This window comes from Crocodylus porosus, unplaced genomic scaffold, assembly GCF_001723895.1.
Source record: "Crocodylus porosus isolate Cpor-Errol unplaced genomic scaffold, CroPor_comp1, whole genome shotgun sequence".
Classification (NCBI taxonomy): Eukaryota; Metazoa; Chordata; order Crocodylia; family Crocodylidae; genus Crocodylus; species Crocodylus porosus.
In genome coordinates, this window is record NW_017728886.1 from 22,436,946 (window position 1) to 22,459,546 (window position 22,601).

At 39.5% G+C, this 22,601-nt stretch overlaps 1 long non-coding RNA gene across 3 annotated transcripts in view; it reads right to left on the minus strand.

Annotated features, from left to right (window-relative positions):
• Positions 1 to 22,601, minus strand: part of LOC109307169 — a 393,364-nt gene that overhangs the window by 55,420 nt on the left and 315,343 nt on the right. For 2 of the 3 annotated variants that reach the window (XR_002100183.1, XR_002100187.1), the window contains one exon: positions 13,069 to 13,150. The exons of the other annotated variant lie outside the window; for it this stretch is intronic. This is a non-coding gene — a long non-coding RNA (uncharacterized LOC109307169). The remainder of the gene's footprint in view (positions 1 to 13,068; positions 13,151 to 22,601) is intronic. 3 annotated transcript variants of the gene reach the window in all.

Consider the following 22,601-nt stretch of genomic DNA (forward strand, 5'->3'; position numbering starts at 1 on the left):
CTGAAGTAAACAAGACAAGGCATTGGCTTCTCAAGATTTGCATTCCCTTCAGCAGTTACAAGAGATAATGTCTAATTGGTAAACCTTGTGAGCGTTCGCCTTTGGAAAAAATTGGACAAGAGGTACAATTTGTCCAAAAATCATTTAAAAGTTCACAACTGGAGTCAGAAAGCAACAGCATTGCCAGACAAAAACAATTGCTTTTTAGGCCCTGATTCTTTCCTCCAACATTTCCCACTATAAACATTAGAGGCTTTACCGTGTGAGAGTACCAAGCCTTTGTAAGGCATACAAAGCTACAATGAACCATTTGGTATCCATGGCCAAGTACAGACTTTTACCAGTATAAGGGATCAAAAACTGGTCTATACCTGTAATAGAGCAGAAGTTTGGCACACACAGACTAGTTTAAAAATGGCAGGACCTTGTCTAAGATTTGCACCCTCCCCACCACAAAAGGGCGAACGTGCGTTCTGTACACTATGGAGCTAAACTATGTCGCTTACAGAAAACTGTGCAATTTAGATCGATTCTGCCTCAAGCTTTTTGAACATCTGTACCAAAGTGCCAGTTTCTAGCCTTGCTTATATAGACTTATATAGCTTTGACAAACCTTGACATATAGCCCTGCCATATCTACAGTCCCAGTGAATTAACTTAATGAAAATAAGGGCAACCTTGAGTTCTACAAGAATGTTCCTTTCCTTAAATTGTTTGTATAATGCCTCTTTCCATAGTCAAGTAATAAAATAAAAGCCCATTACTTCCAACCTTTCTCGGGAAAGCTCTTGCTGTTGAAGGAGGGAGTGAGGACTTCAGTGCTTGGGCCAACGTGATGTTTTTCATACATGCGGGTCTCAAGTGGTTAATGTTTATACATTGGACACGCCTACATGACATTTTAAATAAGCAGCCTGCAAAAGCAAGTGGTAAGGAGTCTTCAATTTAAAAGCCATTTGTAGTTGTAACCATAGACTACAATCTGGATTTTGGTCTGTGTTGGTGAGCGTGCAAGTCATACAGGAATCCTTCAGTGAGGTGTAGTAAAGAATTTGCACAGATTCCCTTTATCACAAAGAACTGATCACTCCTAATGCAAAATAGGCAAATGAAAATGGCTAGTTAAAAATGCAGCAAAGTTCAGGCACCCTGTGAAGACAGCCTGAGAGCAGCCAGACTCTGAGACAATAACTGGAGCCAAATATACAGTCACTCTTCAGTGCAGCTGGCAAGTAAGCCAGCAGGGAGATAGCCAAGGAGCCAGACCAAGACCTAGCTGTAGCTGTTGGAAACATTATATTCCAAAACAAAATTCAAGTAAATTAAACTGAGTAGAGGGTGCTGACTGTGCTCAGTATGATAAAATTTTGCTCTGTAAAAAATTAGAGTTGAGTAAAAGCCCTCTCTGCCACTACAGACAACTGCCTACAACTGATAATATTTATGAAGGGAAAATACAGAATGATAGTCAGCAAATTCCTCCCATGAAGCTAACTCCACATTCATATTGCAGTGATACTGGTTTAGAAGTTGTTTCATTATCTACTTTGCTTAGTACATCCCGTATACCCATAGAATTTCTCTTCTTTTGGAGGGAAATTTTCCAAGGTACAAATGGGGGTTACATACCCAAGTCTCATCACCTTTCAGTGGGAATTACATGCCTAACTGTCCTTCTCTGCTTTTTTATAATCTTTTATTTTAGAATCAGATGTTGGTGATTACAGTAAGTCTAACAACAACAGCACTCTTTGAGGTACTTCTTTATAACGGTGCTGGAGGGCTTGACAACACACACAAAATATAGAGTAATAATAATGTAGCCTACTGTTTGTTTTAAGAAACTGAGATTTTCATGCTAAAATAAGACACATTTTTAAGGAAACATACCCTCTATTATATATACATATAATTATGGTTTATTCTGTTGCCCCAGTGAATTAAAACCTTCATTATGCAAGCCACAGATAAGATATAATCTCGGCAGTCGATGATTTTTTACAACATCACAGCTGATTGAAAAGGAGCTTTTGTTGTAAACTAGCTTGAATTTGCAGATGGATATAATGTCCACAGTGTGGTAAAAGGGCTGCTGTCACTTTCAGCTTTGGCCTTTATTTTATTTTTCCTCGTTTCCTTGGCTGTAAATCTTTAAAATTGCATAATGCCAATTAAGAAAAATAAAGAGCAAATTGAGATACCAGTATTCATAGAGGAATGCTGTTGGCTGAGGCCCCAGATATTTTTTGTGTCTCTGGTGATTTGCCTGTAACTGTTCCAGGAAGTTTGGGAAAAGTTCTGCATTGACATCATGCATCAAGCAGTGGAAAAGCTTTACCATGGGAAAGATTTGAGGCCTAGTTCAATGTTCCGGGTAACCAATCCTCTGACTTGTGTGGACATTCACAATGTTAATGAATTTTGCAGAGACCTTATCCCATATCCCCACTCCCCGTCCCCTGCCCCTTTTATTGAGAAGAAAGTTAATAATTTGTCCATGTTTTTGTTTTATCTCAGCTCCTGCTTTTCTCTTCCCAGTTACATTTTTTATTCCCTTTAAATAAATGCTCATATAACTGCCTTATGGAAAAGCACTTAAAATAATCTCAGCTTTTATAAAAATATGATTTTTTTTCCCTAACAACATAACGGTGGCTAGGTAGATTAGGTTATTTGATAGATCTTGTTTTTCTCATTCATTTTTTATTGTTCTTTTTTTTTCCTAGAAATTCACGGCAGGCACAAGATGGTATGGATGATTTATAAGAAATGCAAAATGATCTATCTTCCAAAGTCAGAATGGTTCAGTTCAGCCAAGTGAACATTTTGCTGGACAGGGCCATCCTTGAGAGAGAAGTCAAAATGACTTCTCTGGGACATTTGGCGTGCATTAGAAAGACATCAGGCCTGTAAGGTGGCCAGTTCCAAGAGCCATTCATTGGTAAGCATGGTTGATTCCACTTGTTTTCAATGCATAAAACCCCATTTTCTAGGGGGTGTAGGTTACACTTATTTTAATGAAGAGCTCAGGAAAAATTGTAATTCCCATAAATTGGCCTGGTTTATTATGTAGAATACAAGAATTTCAGCAAATTATCAGGTAGTAGATGCTGCTAGAACTAGGATACCAGTTTTGAATGTACAATGGTCTGCCATTGCATTTATCTGTTCCCGTTTACCGTAAGGTCTGAACACCTCAAAATATGTTATTGGATCTAATAAAACATGTTTTTGAATCATCAGAATATTTCACTCCATATGAACTATTTTGAGCAAGACTTGTCCCAGCTTCATATTATCAGGTTTGCTTTATACCTCATGACAGTCAACTGAGCCTGGTGAACTTCATGCCAGGGTACTAAAGGATCTGGCAGAGGAGATCTTGAAGCCCTTGGCAATGATACTTAGGAAGTTGTAGGAGATGGGAAAGGTACCAGAGGACTGGAAAGCCAGCCTACTGCCCCTCTTTAAAAAGGGCAAAAAAGAGGACCCAGGGGCCTACAGACTGGTTAGCCTCACCTGAAAACCCAGGACGTTACTGAGTCTGCAGTGTGACGCAGCTGTACAAAAGGCAAAGGCAGCTCTGGGATGCCTCAATAGAAGCATTTGGTGCAAGACACAGGAGGTAATAGTGTCTTTCTACTCAGCCCTGGTTAGGCCTTATATAAAGTACTGGGTGCAGTTTTCGGCTTCACATTTTAAAAGAATATGGAGAAGTTAAAGAGGGTCTAGGGTCAGGCGGCAAAGAACATAAAGGTCTTTGAAAGTCATACAAGGAGAGGCTGAGGGAGCTAAGCATGTTCAGTTTGAGAAAAGGCGAGCATACATGATAGCAGTCTTCAAATACTTGAAGAGCTGCCATAAAGAGGGAGAACACGTTGTCTGGCTGCACAGGGTAGGTGGCAAACCATTGGCTTTAAGTTGCAGCGAGGTAGGTTTAGAGTGGGTAGCAGAAAGAACTTCTTCACTGTTAGAATAGCGAGGCAGTAAAACAGACTGCCTAGGGAAGCTGTGGACTCTCCATCACTGGAGGTGTTGTAGAAGAGCTTGGACAGCCTCTGGCCAGGAATGATATAGAAATGCTTCTGGTCCACTGCCAGGTCTGCTACTGAGCACACAGGGGACTCGCCTGCGCTCCCATGGGACGCTCCATCCACCCCACCATCTCAGCAGTCACTAGCCGCCTGGTACCTTGAGGTATGTAGAAAACCATTTAAAGCTGTGCCTATGTCTGTACTTCCAGGTCCACCAAGGAGCACACGGGGATCTGTCCCCACCCCCCAATGTCCCCCTGGCTCAGCGACTGGTGCCTCCTGGGTCTGGGGAGGCACCTGGGGTCCCCCCCACAGTCAACTGTCGAGCTGGAGGGTGCAGGGAGGCCCCCCACACCCCTCTGGGAAGCTCCATCCACCCCACCATGGCAGCATTCATGAGCCATGCCTCGTACCCCCAGGTTTGTAGAAAAAACCTGTAAAGCTGCGTCTTTGGCCAAATTGCTGATTCTCCGAATCAGCATTGAATCTTCAGATTCAGCCAAATCAAATTGGGACAGAAATCCAAATCAACAAATTGAAATCACTGTCCCCAATTCAGGCTGAATCCAAATTGAATACGGCCCATTTCGCAGACCCCTAAGTATCTTTACTACAGACATTTCCCAGGCTTCTGGGCTCTACTGGCTGCTACTTGGGGCTGGGAGAAAATTCTCCTCACCCTCCATCCTCCAACCCCCACCCACGCCTCCCACCACTCCACTCCCTTTTGCTACATGTGTCAGGGTTTGGGGTTTTTTAAAAGCTTTCCTCAGAGACCCTGGATATTGGCTGCAGCCAAGGCTAGGGATTTTGACAGGTGTGCCAGTGCTCCTGCTGGGACTTAAGGCCAGAGATTTCTGGCTACAGGATCTTGTCCTTCTGCTCAGGGTTAGACTGGTTGACAAATTCAGGGTTAGGAAAAATTTTACCCTATGGTCAGATTGGTATAGACTGTGAGGGGTTTGCCTCCTCCAAAGCAGGAGGTGTGGCCCTCTTCCTGGTATCTCTTGAGCATATATTAACAATCTTTTACAGAAGCAGGACATTGGCTGCCACTGTCTCCCTGCTTTACCTGTGGCAGGAAATGTTATGTCTTGTGTTGTGGTGGGGTTGACAGTAGTTTTACTAAGAGCATAGATTATGGATTTTTATAAAACGGTTTGAATAGGGATGATCCTGCCTCAGGTAGGGCTTGGACTAAATGACCTGTGGAGGCCACTTCTAGCTCTACTTCTCTTTGATTCTATGATTCATCCTTGTTACTCACTACTGGATCTCGCTTGGGCTGAACAGCAGTTTGAGAGATAACATACTGTGTTAAATCACTGCCTGCCATTTTGCACGTGATATACCATAACCAAAATTAAGTTGTTTTTTATATGGTGAATCCCTTGAAAACACTTTGTGGAAAATACTATTAATATGGTGGTATCATCATGTGTCAAGCCAACCGACTTTTAAATTGGGACTCCTGTAATTATGGACTTAAATATTTTTGTAGATTTAACTACAAACGTTTTCACGTTATTAAATGTGATTCGGCTTCAATTTTTTTCAAATCTGCTACTGCAGGCCATCTACTGAGAAAAATAAGCAGTCACAGAAAAAATGTGGGCTCAGCTCAGCTGAAAGACAGAAGGGAAAAGGAAACAATATTGAATTCAAAGAACTCATGTTTACCGTTCCTTTCTATCTGGCTGATCCACATCCATAGTACACAGTCTAATTATCTAGACATACACATGCTTTGCTTCTTAACAAGCGGAATTTATTTTAGTAAATTATTGAATAAACTCATATTTTAGAAACTAGTACCTAAAAGGTACTACCTTGTTGAATGTAAAGTTAAATTATTATTGTCCAACCTATTCTCAGGTTAACATATGATAATAACATATGTTATTATGTTCTGTCTGGATTAAAGGTCTCTCTGGATTAACATATGATAATAACATTTTAATCTCATTGATAAATGTTTCTCTTAACAAAAAAAGAACCAAAAATTGCAGTTTCTCATTTTAGCTTTCAAAGCTCTATTGTTTTCTTCACTGCTTGCTAATTATACATCTCAGTTAAGTAAAGTCCTATATTATTTTGTTCATTTCTAAGTTAAAAGTAACACCTTGTAAAATATATATAAAATCTGTGTAGTAATCTGGTGACCAGCAGCCATCGTTTTTTAACAAAAGTAGGTTGGACAAATTAAATACAAGGTCTCATTGCATTTTAAGTTCTCAAAACAGTATTATTATTGTGTTTGTTTTTAAATGCACCAGATTGTTCTATTTCTTATCCTTGGTTACATTACTTTATAAATATGTTTCACAGGAAAAAAAAGTATTTTTATAACCTCTCACCTCTGACAAATTTAAGCCACAGTGCCTCATTTTCCCCAACTGATATTTTAGAGTCAAAATGGTAAGTGACTTTTCTGGAAACAATGTTAAGACTGTGTGTGGTGTTATTTTTAATAAAGCTGTCAAGTGCTAAACTCCTGTAAGTGCATGTACATATATATGTACTGACTCTTTCAAAAGGGTAGCAAAAAACCCCCCAAAACCCAAAACAAACCTTAAGCCTGATTTCAAAAGCAGAAAAGCAGAAGTAGGCAAAATACAGCCTGCAGGCTAGCTCTGGCCTGCCGATTGGTTGGATCCAGCCCACGGCTGCCCCCATGGTGCTCTGCATGGGGCTGAGTCTGGGCCAGTGCACACAGCTGACCAGCGGGGCTGTTCCCAGTGCTGCTCAACTCCCGTCACCTCCAGCGGCACCTCTTCCGCCTGCTCCTGCCCCTGCTGCACTGCTCTGGGCAGGGAGGGAGTTTCAGTTGGACGGCTCCTGCTTCAGTGCACAAGGCTCCAGCTCTATCTCCCAGATGCCTTCTACCCACACAGCTGATGCTGGAGATGAAGGGAGCCAAGCAGTACTTGGGTGGCTGCAGCCATACTGGGAACATCCCCACCAGTAAGCTCTGAGTGCTGCCCCAAAATCAGGCTGGTGGGCCCTGGCTGGAGCATGTCACCCACTGCCCCAGACAGGACTGAACGAGGCTTGGCGCCATGCAGTGTGCCATGGGAGCAGCCATAGACCACATCGCCCAGACTCTGTGTCCCCTGCCCCCAGTCAATTCCCAGGACATAGCACCCAGGCAGCAGACAGACCCCTCCACACACACACGTGCACACATGCCCCCACACCCGCCCCCCACATACCCACTGCCCCACACACACACACACCCCACTCTCCCACCAGGCAGGGGCATTCAGGGAGCAGATCGCAGCTCTGCCTCAGGCTGTCACTGCCCCATAATTCCAGCCTCGCCATTCTGTCACTGCCAAACACTACTCCCTGCCCACCGGCAGCCCCATCCCGCATACAGAGTTTTGATGAGTTGTTGAAGCAGGGGGGAGAAGAGCTGACCTGACCCACAAGAACTCATCAGAACTCCCTGTGTGGCTTCTGGGCCCAAATAATTGCCCATCCCTGTTTAAAAGGCTAGGTATATCTCTACACGTGGGTAAACGGAGGTACTAAAAGGTTGTTCCAATATTTTAAACCAAGTGCCTCTGCTTAAGTGCCTCAATTATTTGAAGGCATCTAAAATGAAAATCTAGGTCCATTTTCTCTTTATTATTCCAGTGACTTAAATAGGGTGCAGTGGCCAGGGCAAAGGTCCTCAGATGCATTTAGACCCCTACATTTCTCTGGGAGTTAGGTGCCTACATATCTTTTGAAGATCTGAACTTAAATTCACAACAGGAGATTAGATATAGCACCTCTCACCCATTAGCATCCTAGTAGAATCTTCAGCCTAAAGTTAGGGCCCCATGGGATATGGGGAAGAAAGGGCAACTGCAAGTGGGACATAAAGATGCCAGTAACCTAAGCACATCTGCAGGAAATGCCAAACAGAGGGGGCTAAGTCCCATTCTTCAAAGGTAGCTAGATACTTAGCTGGGTACAAGGGAGGTACCTACAACTGCACAGGATCCCAGCCATGAAATCTCTGCTAAAGTACCTAGGAGCTAGGACTGACCTGGCTTTTTTCACAAGACAGACAAAGACCATCCCTATTTTCCCCATGCCCTAATAATTATAGTACTTGCATACAAGAACCTCATTTCAAAGGTATGAGACCTCAACCTGGTTTGGAACAAGAATTTAAACTAAATATCTTGCCCTCGTACAAAAGCACCTTAACCACCAAGGTAGTGGGTATTCTGAAGTATAATGCTCTCCATTTCTCCTGCTGGAGCTGTTCTAATATATAAACAGGTAATAAGTTGGTGAGAGAGTAAGAATGACTTTACAGGCTGGTGTGAGAAAGTTGGATTCAACTCTTTCCTACAAATAGGGGACTGAGACTCAGACATGGCTCTCCCACCTACCAGGGTAGTGCCCTAACCACAAATGACACTGCTAAGTACAACAACATCCACACACCCATCCTCCATACACACGCAATATTCTACAGGTGAGAGATGGAGGAAAGTCCAACTTAAAAATCTCTCTTGGGCTGTGGCATAAGTTAGGTCCCAGCCATTTTGGTGGGCTTGTATATTCCCTATGGAGCTAAGTGGCACCTGAGCCAGGTTTCTGAGGATTTTGGTGTTCCCTAAATGCTAGACTTAAGAGAGTAAGACCATTTATGGATCTAGCTCAGAGTACATAGCTATACATATAAGTGCTCTACCTTCAACAATATAATTAAAAATGGGGTGTGAGCAGAGCTTCCAGGCAGGGGGGGAGAGCAGAAATTTGGAAATGGGCAATGGACTATTGGAGTAGCTCAGTCTTAGTCCCTAGGCATTTCATGGGTCCCTAACTCAGTCGGAGGAATCCTCTATGCAGCAAGGTACCTCCTCACTAAGGGACTGCAGTTCCTAAGTATCTTTTAAAGATATAATCCACCATCTGCCATACACCTTTCAAAATTGGAAAAGTTTAAGAAAAGAGCTAGAGGAATGTTTCACAAGCTGGACAACGTAATTTATAGTGAGAGATTTAAGAAGTTTTAAAATCTTAAAAATAATTACATTGTGCTATTCTCTACTGAACAATATATTTAATTTATCCAAGAAAAGACCAGGATGTATAGAATTCAGCATAGTTAACAAGTACCTACAGGGGAAAGACACTTTTTTCGAAATAGATTGTTCCTCAGTCTAGCAAGTCAAGGGTCAGGAGATTCAATGACTGGAAGCTGAAATTAGACAAATACAGACTAGGAATAACATATGAGTATTTAATAGTGAGGATAATTAACCACTCAAAGAACTTACTTAGGGATGAGGTAGACTCTTGACCTCTTTAAATCAAGATTTGCTATTTTTTCTAAAACAAATACTACAGGTTAAATGGTGATAGGATGTAAACTGCTGAGTTCTTGTGGTCTGTGTACAGGATGGTCAGACCAGATGATATTAATAGCATTAAAAATCTATCAATTCACTTGCTCTTTGGCACGTAGCTAACATGAAGGTGGACCCAATGAAGAAGGACTGGATCCAACTCCCATTAGTATTAGTGATCAAACACTTCAAAGGGCATTGACAATACATGTGGTACAGAGGCCATCTTCAGTGTTGGGCACACTGTATTTAGGTAACCAGAGCCTGAGTTTCAGAAATGCTGAATGTCTGCAGCTGCTACTGGCTTCACTGGGAATTAAAGGCACTCAGCACTTTGGGGGAAACACCTGATTTTTATGAACTGAGGTGATTAGCATTGTCTTCTCACTGGTTCAGTTTTCCCACTGTAAAATGAGACCAATAATGCTCATGCTATGTGTAAAGTGAATGGATATGTTATAATGACAGATGCCACAAAGATACATTGCAGAATCACTGACCTTCAAAATACTAAATGGGGGGAAAAAAGAACACAAGAAAATGGCTTGCTGTTCTCAGAGAAAACATTTCGCCCCAAAGTTTCCCATTTGTTCATGTAACCAAACTGGCAAAGAAAATCTTTCCAATATTCACATTCTATTACTTTAATTTTTTCCAGCCATGCACAAATCCATATCTATTTAAACCTTGACCGCTAATTTTAGAAAATAAAACTCACAAAAAGGGTGACCAAAGCTTTTTCATCTACAGTTTTAAAACCTTAAAAATAATTGCCTTCTGCTATGCCCAAACTACACAATACTAGGCTCTGTCCTTCAAATACTTTCTAAAGAGATATTGACAGGAAAAAGTAGAATGGCTACCTTGAGTAGTAAGAGAAAAATCTGCACATTTATCTTTACATTAGCCTGTCTCTTGCAACAGGAAATGTTGTAGAACTGAAATTATTAGGCATTCTGTTTTTTTAACTTCTAAATACAGAAAAGAGAGGACAGGCTGTGGTGAGGAAAATGCAAGCATTGTAGAACACAACAGCCCTCCTGTCCCACAGAGATTTATTTATTGGAAATTATAGTGAGAGGAAAAAGACTAAATAACTTTAAGTCCCTAGTTATTATGTCATATGTAGCTGCATTGTACAATATAGCCACAATCTGCTGTTTTGTAAACTGAGCTGTCAAACACTTGTTATTATAAAGCTGGAACTTGTCAGGGTCCTCTGACAGCCCACTGGTCCCAGCTCCCAGCCTGATTCATGACTGGCTCTGAGACAGAGGAAGTTCGCGTCTGCTATAATCTAAACACTCTGCAAATGGAACAGAGGAGCAGTGCTGAAAGAAGAAAATAGGCTAAACCTTATAACCCAGACAAGAATCATGCAAAGCTTCTGAGGGGGAAGTTGAGTCCAACACCACAGACTGCCGTGTCAGCAAATGCATTTATTTTATTTTATTTTATTTCAAACCATCAGAATTTTTAGGGGGGTAATGCAGTGAAACACTTAGCTGTAAAGCAGTGAACATTAGTCTCTTTCAGTGTACAGAAACTAAGTCCCATGTGTATTTTGGCCACATCTGTATTTTCTATTAACGTGTAAATACAATAAGCTATATTCTAGGAGGACTTTTCATTTTTGCAGTTGTGGGTCTAGTATTTAAGCTCAGGGAAATACTTTTCAAGCTGTTGCTTGTCATTCATATTCATTTCTCTATGAATTTCAGTTACAATGAATTCTGGATCGACTATTTGAAACGCAGCAAGTTGTCAATAACTGGAAAGATATTTTTCTGGGAAAAGGTAGAGTTCCTTTCTGGAAGATATACTGAAATGCAACCTTTTCCCTTTTGTAAAAAAAAGTGGGGGAAAACTATAAAGAAACACTTGACTTTTATAAATGGGTAAATTATACACTGCAAAAAAGAAGAGAATTAAACAAAGGAATGTGTGTAATATGTTGTCAGGCTAGACAGTAATTTACCAATCGTACCCTGAGCAAAGGACAGCACACGATTGATCTGTCCCAGGCCTAGACCTCATGCCTCTGAGAATCATAATTCTTCCCCTTGCCTCCACTTCCTCTGACAGAGAAAAGGAATAATAGAGCAGTTTACTCCCAAATCACCACCTACTCTCCAGTCCCCCTTTTGCTACTCCTAAGGGAATGGCCTGGTGAACAAGGACTGCTCTTCCTAGCTCACGTGGATTCATGATCTGACCTAGACCCAGTATAAGAAGCTTTACTGGATAAGACATAGGATAAGGTAGTCTATAGTAATTACAAATTAAACTCATAATTAGCCTCAGATCAAAATCCCGGGTTTAAGTATGCCCTAATATTAGAAAAAATACATTAGGGTCTAAACATAGTAGTCATGGCCTCTCTGCCCTCACAGTTACATGAATCAAATACATGTGTTTAGTTCATGCTTGGTGGGTATGGTTTGCCTCTTTCCTTTCTTAGCACAAGCAATAATACAATAGAGCAGAAACTGTTGTATGAGGCAGGAATTTGTGAAAACACAAAGTAAATCAGTTCACGTATCATTTTACAGAAGATTTTGGCATCTTACTTTGAATGATTTACAGTGTTCATAACATTTGCCTTTAGAAAAATGATTAACCGTGTTTGAAATTTTCAAGCTTCATCCTGAATTTGTACTAGAATCTATGCTGTTGCTCATGGCCTTGGGAATGCAAGAAACACTAAAGCAGGTCTAACAAAGTGGAGAACAGATTAAAAAATCATCTGCCATCTTCAGCCAACATTTCTGTCCTTGTCATCAAGCAATGGAAGGCTTTTCCAGTTAAACAAAAGCAGTAAATTTCCCTGCTTTCATTAAAAAATACAACTACCTGTTGCTGGTTTGAGGAACTGCACCAACTGAATGTAAAATTTTCTGAATTGCTTTCATGGTGCAAGTGTTAAATTATTGCCATCTAAGCTGCATGAAATACCACAACATTTTAATAATTCTCCTTCTGTTTTGAGTGGGAAAACCACGTGTTAGATTTGGAGGGAGGAGGGAAAGGGTTGTGTGTAATTAATATCCTAAGAACCACAACAACAACAACCACATTCAATTCACCTAATTGAGTCAAGAGGAAGCTATCATTTCCGAAATCATTTGTATTTCTACATTTTATTATACCGTGCGTGTATGTATGTATTATGTATATGTAAAACTTACTTTCTCTCCCAACCTTATTTACAAAAGCACACAAATTCCTGGCAATTAATATTTAACATGCCATTCTGGGTTCCATGTTTACTTTAAAATCTAACACTCAAATACATATAAATAAAATCCTTAATCTCACTTAACCACGTATTTTCCATTTTATCATATTTCTTTGCTATCTGTTTAATGCAAAAATGATTCTTGTGTCTGTTTATATATGTATGCATACACACCCATATTTATGTACACACACATTTGCACATATCCCCTACAGAAATTTAAAACCAAATTCACACCCCTTTAACCTAAATGACTTTTTTAAATTGTCAAACTTAGATGGATGAGATTCATACACTGTAGTGGGCCAAAACCTACTCCGTGTTATTTCAGGATGCAGAAGCAAACAAACCTAACATTGTCAGTGAGGTCTCATAGTTTTAAGTTTCATTAGCAAAGAGCTGATACAGGCACAAACCAAGTTAACAGATATAATTCTATACTGACCTTTGTGATCAACATTTCTACATTCTTGGAATACTTCCCATGTTTGTGTCATCCCAGCTAACCAAACGAGACATGGAACATCCTAAAGCCCACAAGAAGGAAAGAGATTGTTTTAGCTGCCTTGGCTCAGCATTTTTAATAATGTGACTATGAAGCCTACGTTCAAAATCAATGCTTCATCCTGATCTAAAAAGCTAGCTCTTCAGGTAAAAGGGTTATTTAGGTTCCACAAAGCCTTTCACCCTTAGTTTGCATGGGCAGTGGAACCTAAGATACCAGTTAGAATTAACTGAGATAGTGGCCATGATATACTGACATTAACAGTATCCACTCTAAATGGGATTAGAACTGCTTATTCCCCGCCACAAATAAGGGGTTTTCCCTCCTCCTCCTCCTCCCCTCTTCCCACCCCTGGTTAATGAGATTAGAAGTTGATTCTCGGCAGGAAAAAGACTGACCACAATTGCCTCCATTGTACAGTGGAAAAACAGGGGAAATGAGTTTCAATATGTACTTGATTCTGTGAATTTAATATTTCAAGTTTGGAGGAAAGCTCCCATATTCAGTATTTTTGCTTTTGATACGACCTTTGTCATGTGACAAACTCAATTCCAAAACCACTTATAATCATTACATTAAAAGGTGCTAAGACACTAGGTACATTGTAAATCTGCAAATAAATTGATTGCATCTTAAGGGCGTATCATCAACAACCAATCAAGGGAAAGTTGCTTCTGCATTTGTATTAGATTTCCCAAGCTTTACCAGTTTTGTAAACTGTGCTGCAGCAGGATGAACATTTTTCTAATATTACATGCAAAATCGATCCTTAAATTGTACATGGTAAAAAATGCACATGTATTAGGCTTTTTATTTCTATGTAACTGAGAACCAGCTCTGAATATATACATATGAGGGGCCTAAGAAATTGTGCAACCATATTAAATATTTCAAAAAACATTTAATGATTAAAGGCCAAACCTTTCATGATCTTAAATAAAAGGCAATATAATTCCTTCTGTGTGCATGTGTTACACATGACAAGGGCATCACATTTAAAAAATCATTATTTTTAAATATGATTATGAGAATATGCAGTAAGTACTTTTGTGAAAGTTTTATGATGTATTCCGTTAATACAAGCTATGATGGAAAACATAGTGGCTCCAAATAATTAATAATGATGTGTTGTGTGTGAATAATGTCTCAGAATGTTTTAACATTATCTATTTGCATAATAAGTCATAATAGAATATCAAATATGTAATGCATGTGTTTAATGGCTATCTAAATGCATGTTAACATAGGAAAGCAGCTACTGCTGTCAAGAATTATAATCTCTGTAAACCTTCTGTAAAGGACCTCTCTTTTTTTCCCCTTGACTTTCACTTGAAAAGGTTGAAGGAAATGGAACACACAAATAAAACTGTGTTAAAATAGTCCCATGTGTCAGTTGAAACAAAAGAGAGGAAATTCTTAGTGTTTTTATATACTTGAAAAAAATTACTATAAAAGGCATCCTGATGTTCCAGGTTTATTTACTCCCAGTGATTTCACTATCAACATTTTCACAGTTAACATGTTAAAAATACTTTAATTTCCAGGACTGCAGGCTCAGCCTGGAATACAAGCTATCTGGAATACAAGCTATTTTCCTTCTGGCTTTTCTTCATCATTAAAGCAAGGAGCAAGAAAAATTCCTAGATCCAAACTCCCAAGATGTTTATGGCTCAAGCCCATTTCTAATCTTTAGCAGTCTTCTGCTAGAGAAACTTAAGACCAAATTCAGCTTTCAGAGACACCAATATAAATCTGGAATAACTGCAGTGATGACACTGAAACCAGTGATCATCCCGTATAATTCCATTTGTCATTTATAGACGTGTTACAAAAAGTCAAGACTAGATTTTGACCATAGCTACCAAGCGCTAGACAGTAAAAGACTTAAGTGTCATCATTCCTAAGATGCAAAGGAATGCAAATTCAAAGTTGGACATCCCATACAGGGTTAGGCAGAGTTTGGATCACTCTTTTGAATGCACATGCTAAATAAAGAGCCACCTAGGACTAGCCAACCAGAAGTGTTAAGTCCAGGGACAGGTCTCAAACTTCTTGCTCTCCAAGGATTAGGCACCTGACCCAGCTGCCATCAAGTGCCTCCATCAAGTGGATCCAGAGCTCAAATGGTCCACAGGAAGGCAGGCACCAATCCTGTCTTTTCAAGGAGTAAAAAGAGCTCAGTCTCACTGTTTATTGTTGAAACTCAGCCACTGGAGGTCACCTTGCACTCTGGTATTCTGTATTCAAGGACCTTACATTCCTTTAAGTACAGTGGCTCGGTTCTTATAGAGCAGTGGTTCCCAACCTTTTTTATACTGCAAACCAGCAAACTCACTTAAAGAATTTTGGCAGACCGAGTATAGAAATATTCTAATTTACATATTTAAATTTAATTTTTATGTGGCGGGGGGGTTGTGAGGATTGGAAGCAGTGTATGATGCAAAATGAACTCAATAGGCAGAGTCACGGTGCAAAACAGAGTGCTCTTTGCAGAACCACTCTTTCCAAAAAAAAAAAATCCATTGAAGTTTGGTTGAGCATCTCTTAGCCGTTGCTTTTGATATGGAAGAGACTAGCCACTGTTGTCGCAGTCCAGTTTCAAAAGCTAAAGTCAGTCATTGGCCAAGCAAAGACATTCTCTCCCACCTGGGCATAGAACTGTTGCTAGCAGTGGTTAAAGCTCATGCCATGACCCAGCAGCCAACCCTTTGCAGCCAGGTACCGGGCTGTGGCCCAGTGTTGGGAACCTCTGTTATAAAGTCATACTATATGACACTGCTCATATCCTTCTAAATGGGGCCCTTTCCTGGGAAGTGAGGGATGTGGTCTGAATCTCTTCAAACTGAGAACATTATAAAATCCGGGTCTCCACTTTTGTGGTTAGTGCTGGAACTACTAGATTACTGCATAAGCAGTGGATATTGGCACTAGTAATACTGCCTCCTTTTGTAGCTATGTTGTAAAAAGCAAGCATCTGTGACTGCCCCAGTCCTATCAGTGTGGAACTAGGTGCTCTGAACAAACCCAACAGAATAGGTCCCACTAGAAACTTGAGGCTTAGAGGAAAGCTAGAAGCCTCAGGCTAGGGCATTTCTGAGCACACTCAGAAGCAGAACAGCAAGATCCTAAGAAATATTTTGGTCCAACAGGGAGGCACCTATTGAGGCTTCCTGCCTCCAGAGTTAAGGCCATGTCACCTGTTACACTTAGGACATGTTACTGGCACTTAAAACATGTGCTAAGTGCAACTGTATTGTAATAAAGTTAGGACTTTCCATGACAGGAGCATCTCCAGATCATATTAGGTACCACATGTTTAACTGGGGTAGGGACTACTCCATGAAGATAACATGAGTCTGGGATTCCAGTGCAGCACAGGGGCTGGTACTCGCAACCAACTGATTGTTGTTTCCGTCCCTGCACTGCACCAGAGCTGGTTCAAGACTGCCAGCTACATAGATCCAGCTCGCCCTGCAGATCCAGCAGCAGGTGCAGATCCAGCAATAAGAGTGACACCCTTTCCCAGGCTTAGGTCCCTTTGTCTTTCTCTGCCCATTGGCAGTGGCAGAGACCTGGCTCATCTTAGCAGGCCAGGGGCAGGTGCTCCCATGCTGGGTGGTGCTGGGCATGCGATAGGAAGGGTGCACATCCTCATAGGAGGACATACAAGCTACCAAGGTCATCATCAAGGATGGGTACAGCCAGCTCCAGCCTTGTCCAGAGCAGGCTGAGATCATAAGCATCACTGTATGGCTGCTCAGAACATGTTTTAAGTTTACTATGATCTGAATATAATACTACTGTGTGACCCATGCAACAAGGTCTTTAAGCTGCCGTACAAGGAAGTTTTTATGGCTCAACTGTCAGATTCAGATTACTATAGCCAAAGTACTTGACTTAGAAGATGGGGAAAAGGACAGATAAATCTCCCAGAAATAATGTTAGTTCATCAATACATATGAAGAACAAAGTAATAAAGTTCATTTCTGTCTCAAGAGTATTCAAGAATAAGTCCAAATATGTACAAGGATCAGATACGTTGATGAAGGAGGGGCAGGGGTTTTTTTTATATGGCTCCCTCCCCCCTTTCTTTTCTTTTTAAAATCATAAATGGTTTGGGGTTTTGTTTACAAAAGACAAATATAAAAATGATTGTCTTATGATGATCAACTGAAAAGGCATTAATTTCCTCAGCTTTGATTTTCTTGGGGTTTTTTTCCAAGACAGACTTTGGGAAGTTTCACCATTAGAATTTAGAATTATTAATTTATTTCCATACAATAGCATTTCTTATGAGTTAGAGAGAGAGATGTTTCAGACCAAAGCAGTAAACCCCTTGGAGTTCAAACTTATTGATATCAGTTTTTTCATCCTGTTCTGACAAACCATATAAAAGACTGAGGGATTCCTCAATGGACTGGAATCACCAGCCCTTTTTCTAAAATTACTCCTAGTGAGTGGCCCCCTTTGTCCCCGTTCTCTGTCCTATTCATTCTACCTTTTGATCTCTTCCTTTACACTTACTTAATTCCCTTGTAAGACAACTTATTAGCAATGGTATAAAGCAGAGAACTTGGACAGCAATAATCTTGCAGTGCTCACAACCATATTGATATTTTTCTATATTTAGAGTTCTATCACTTTCTGTATGACCATGACTTTTATGACATAAAATTCTCTTCTAGTTGTTCAAGTGCCTAATATGCAAGCTTTTATCATTTTCAGAGTAAATCCTGGCTTCTTGTGGTCAGTGTTAAAAGAGACGATCATAAATCATAGAATTTAGAAAAATGAAATCTAGTCCGTCTGCTTAAATCACATAATGCATCACTGTGCCCATTTCAAACTTTTTCATACAATATATTGTATACACTCGTGTGAATGTGTTATGATATTTTTAATACAAAAAGTATGCTTTTCAACATTTCTTGGTTTTAACCATTCTGTAGAATTTAAGGGCGCATCATACTCCTGCTATAGAATTCTGTTGGAGGGCCCAAAGGTTACAGTCTATATCACACTGTATTCAATCCTGTAGATTTGTATTATAATTTCCACAAATACCTTTTGGTTCCACCCCTTTTTACACTTTATCATTTTCCCTCACAAATGTTAGTACTTTGATGTAGGAACATTTTTTCCTGAAAATTTACCTAAGTACTCCTTCTTTTTCTATTCCATATTTTCCATTTTTCTCTATTTTCTATTTACATGCATCAAATATCTCATGATAGTTGTTTCCTGCCATTTATGTGCCATTTAGTTCATCTGCAGTATACCTATTTCACTCTTTTAATCTTTCTTCATAAATCAGTTCCTCGCTCCCCATAATCATCATTGTTGCTCCTTTCTAAACTCCCTCCAATATAAAAAAAAAACTTTATTTTATTCTTTCCTTTTACTCTCAAATTTTGTTCCCAGATGCATGTAGTATTTTTAATGTATTTTAGGTTCAAAGGGAGGAGGGTGTGCCAAAATATTTTGAGTTCTCTTCATCATGTACCAAATGCATTCTATACAAGCTAATGTAAGTAAATAATTCTCATATTTTACTTTACTTTTATACTTTTCCTCTTGTAATTAAGTTGGGGTTATATATGTTATGTTAGGGCTCACTACTCTCTATACTTGATATTTCATCTCTCAAGGCAATTGAGAGGACCAGTGTAAGTGTTCTCCATAATGTGTATTATAGTTCTTTCCTCCAAACAGCCTGGCAACTGTATTTCATTTGGTTTGGGGATCTCCAAGATATGCAGAGCAGGATGCTTCTTTCTGCCTGACTACAGTCTAGACAATGTAGAAATGTGAAAGTTCTCAGTAATTAAATATCAAGACCCTAAGGCATTGGATTATTCTTTTAAGGAACAGAGTGCTTGAAATTTTAGTATCAGAGTCAAAATTTACACAGACATATACACACGATATAATTAGAAGATTAAGATGAAATTAAGACACTGCCCCTGGGAAAATCTGTCTCCTAATTGGTGAAAGGGTGATTAATCTTGCCAGGTCAGAATCTTTTGCTAAATTTAAGACCTTAGGAAACAACCTCTTAATATATTTCTCATCTTCTAAATCTCCTATAGAATCTCATATAAATTGGAGAATTTCTTGTCAAAATTCTTATGATCTAAGTTTTTTAATTCACCCTACTCCCTTCCCCACCCCCGAAAATCTGCTTGAAGCTAGGATTTTCCTGCAAAAAAAGTAACACCCTGTTTATTAGGGAAATATTTACTTCCCAACAGCTTCTGTCAAATATTCCATTCCCACTCAATGAGTATTAAGCCCTCTAATTGGAAGTGACCTAAGAACCATTTACAGATGTCTTGTAATGAATGAATGGCCATTAGTTGTAATGAGTGTAGCCACCTCTTCCTGACCTCAGCTGTTTAGAAGCATTACTGCTCATCCAAGTTGGGCAAAGTGAGCTTCAGTTTTAACAATACAAGTCCCATCTGAACAGTAGCTTGTAACTGTTCCTAACCAGGTGATAGTGTGATTGAAAGCAAATGTGGTTTGCATCCACAGAAACCATGACTAAACTGGTGAAATAGCAGTCATGAAAGTCCTATGAGTGCTCTGTGTTCATTGCTGTTTTGGCTATGGTTTTACAGTTTTAACATGCATCCATCATTGCAGCTGCAGAGTCCTTTCAGTATATATTTCACACTTTCCAGATCACTTCCTTCAAGCAATGACCCCATGGAGATTTTGAACAGGGAAATTGTAAGAGAAGTGATCAAACTACCACAAACCCTACAGTGTAGTTTCCTGGTCTTTTTTGTAAACCAGTGTCAAGGAAGCCTAGTTTCTGCTAGAATTTTTTAAAAATATTTGTGAACTTTAAGGCAGCTGTAGCTGCAGCATAAGTTTTCTCACCAGTACCTGCAAGTAGCAAGAACAAGCACAAGCCACAAATGGGATTTTGACTGTAATGGCTATTCAACTTTTACCCCCTGGCAGATATCTCTGTGGCTGAAGTGAGGCAGTCCAGCATGGGACTGGATGCCATAGAGGTTTACATGGTAGTACATACTTCATGGCAGGGATATGTGATCAATGTGGCCCATGGGCAAGGGCTAAACAAGATTCATCAAAACTTTTTCTGCAGAAAGTTAGGCTATGCATTTTATTGTCTTAGACTAACTGCATTTCTGTGATCTTTTCTCATGATTTTAAAAACATTTTTTCTGGGGGAGGGGGGGTCCAAACAAAATGATTTGAGGGGTGTTTCAATGTTAGTACCTAAATTCAGACATATTAGATGGGAAGTTTCTATTGTTTTGTGTAAGGTGTGGCATCTAGAGTCTGTGACTTTCACACCAGATTGAATACACCTGATCTAACCTGATTTCAGGTGCTAAGTAGTCCTAAGTCTCACTTTGGATAGGAGTCCTCCTGCTTCTGGGATAAGTCAAGGATTCACAGTCAAAAACTTGGTGACATTAGATCACAGAGCCCAAGCAAGAGGAGGATATTTTCCCAGCTGTATCATCACTGCTGATCTAACAGACAAAAAGTAAAAAGGAGGGAAAAAAAGGTTTCAGTACAACATTAAACTTTTTATAAAATAGATTAAATTGGCCTCCAAAGTCAGTCTTTCTGTTTATTATACTTTCCTTTGAAAACATGAGTAGAAATGAATACATAGATGAATGGGACACTGAAGTCATAGTGACTTGTCCTCATTAGGCTTTTAATTGGGACTAAAGTGAAACCAAAAAAAAGAAAAATAAATACAGGTGTTAATTATTAGCAGACTAAAATTTAGGAGATTGTGGTATGGATTTGAGATGTAGCAAGGAAGGTAAAATATAAAGAGAGTAAGTGGTATGTATTCTAAAATAAATTTTAAAAAAGTGTACTCCCGGGTGGTGCATTCCACCTAAAAATAAGTGTTTAGGAATAATAACTGACCTGTAGAGATGAACAGAGAAGTCTAAAAATAGCAAAGTATAACGGAGAGAAGAATTGGAAAAGACAAAAAAAACAGGTAAAGAAGAGAACTGTAAAAATAGAATGAAACAGTTAAGACTATGCAACAGATAAGAACAAAAGGGGGTAAAAAAAAGATTTCACAAGAGATTTCTTGATTCTTGATAATTATCAAGAATCCTTTTAAAAATACATAAGAATAAAAAGTCAATAAGGAACACAGTAAGGCCCTGAAGAGGGTCATTTATTGAGAGAGGAGGCAGATATTGCTGGAAAAATTTTTGGAATTCTTTGCATCCTTGCTCCCAAAGGAAAGATGGCAGAACAGGTATACATTTCCTATGGGAGGGAGAAGAAGAAACTCTGCAGGAAATGACAGAAAGATAATAGGTGACAAGTGTGAAAAATCTCTAACCACACAGAATTCAAGGACCACACCAATACAGAATTAATGGAAAGAGCTAAATCCAATCCTCCTTTCTCATGCAAGTGATTTCATTTACTAAGTATGTCAAATCATCTTACCTCAAAAGTATGCTAAAGCATCTTACATAAGATGTTACAATTAAATCAGTTGAATTACTTATCCATATTGGGCAGTGGAATTTCTCTCCTTAAAGTGTTTATGGTAAGGGATGTCCCAATGGATTTCAAAAAACTTAGTGGAATATCTACATGAGGGGAGATGTGTAGGGAAGACTTATGTGGCCCCTCACCCCAGCATGTCTCAAAGAGAAACAAGGTCTGGATTCAGCTAATAGAATAACACTGCTCTCCACCCTTACTTATAGGTACATCTCTCCAAACTAAGAAGATAGTTCGGCTAAAAACCAAACCTGGCAATACATGCTACAAAAATATGAGAGAGAGAGAGAGAGAGAGAGCGCAAGCATCTGACTTACTAAAGTGCTGCTTCACAGTTCAGTAAGTGATAGTCAGCAAGTGTGATTTTTATAATGAAAGCCAGGGATTTCCATTTTGTAAACAAATGCTTATATGCTGGGTTAAGCCTGGCTGTTACTGTTGGGTGCATCTACTGCCCTTCATTTAAGAGAGTTGTTAGAAGTCATTAAACTGCTTTATGGATACAGGTAGCAGATAAAATAGCAGTCTCCACAGATGTACTTTCACTCAAAAAAAAAGGCAAAAGGAGACAGTTCAGGAATTCTGAACTACCCAAATGGAGATCTTTGACGGTCATTCTTTCAGCGGCGTGTGTCTACATGTAACTACGCTTGTGTGTAAAAGAGAGCTGGAGAAAGAGGCTCCAGTGAAGCCTGAACAAGCCTGGTGGAAGACTATAAAGAAAAACCTAGGGAGAGTTTCTTTAAATGAAAGGAGTAACAGAACAAAAGCTGGTGCTTACAAATAGCAGTTGGAAAAGTAAGTAGTATGTATTGGGAATATTTTCTATGTGTGACTCTTGAGCTAGGTACAGATATTTTAAAAAACCTAAGGTGGAATCTATCTAAATTATTCAGTTTTCTTGAAGCGGCATAGTTTAGATTGGTAGCAAACAGAACAACACACAT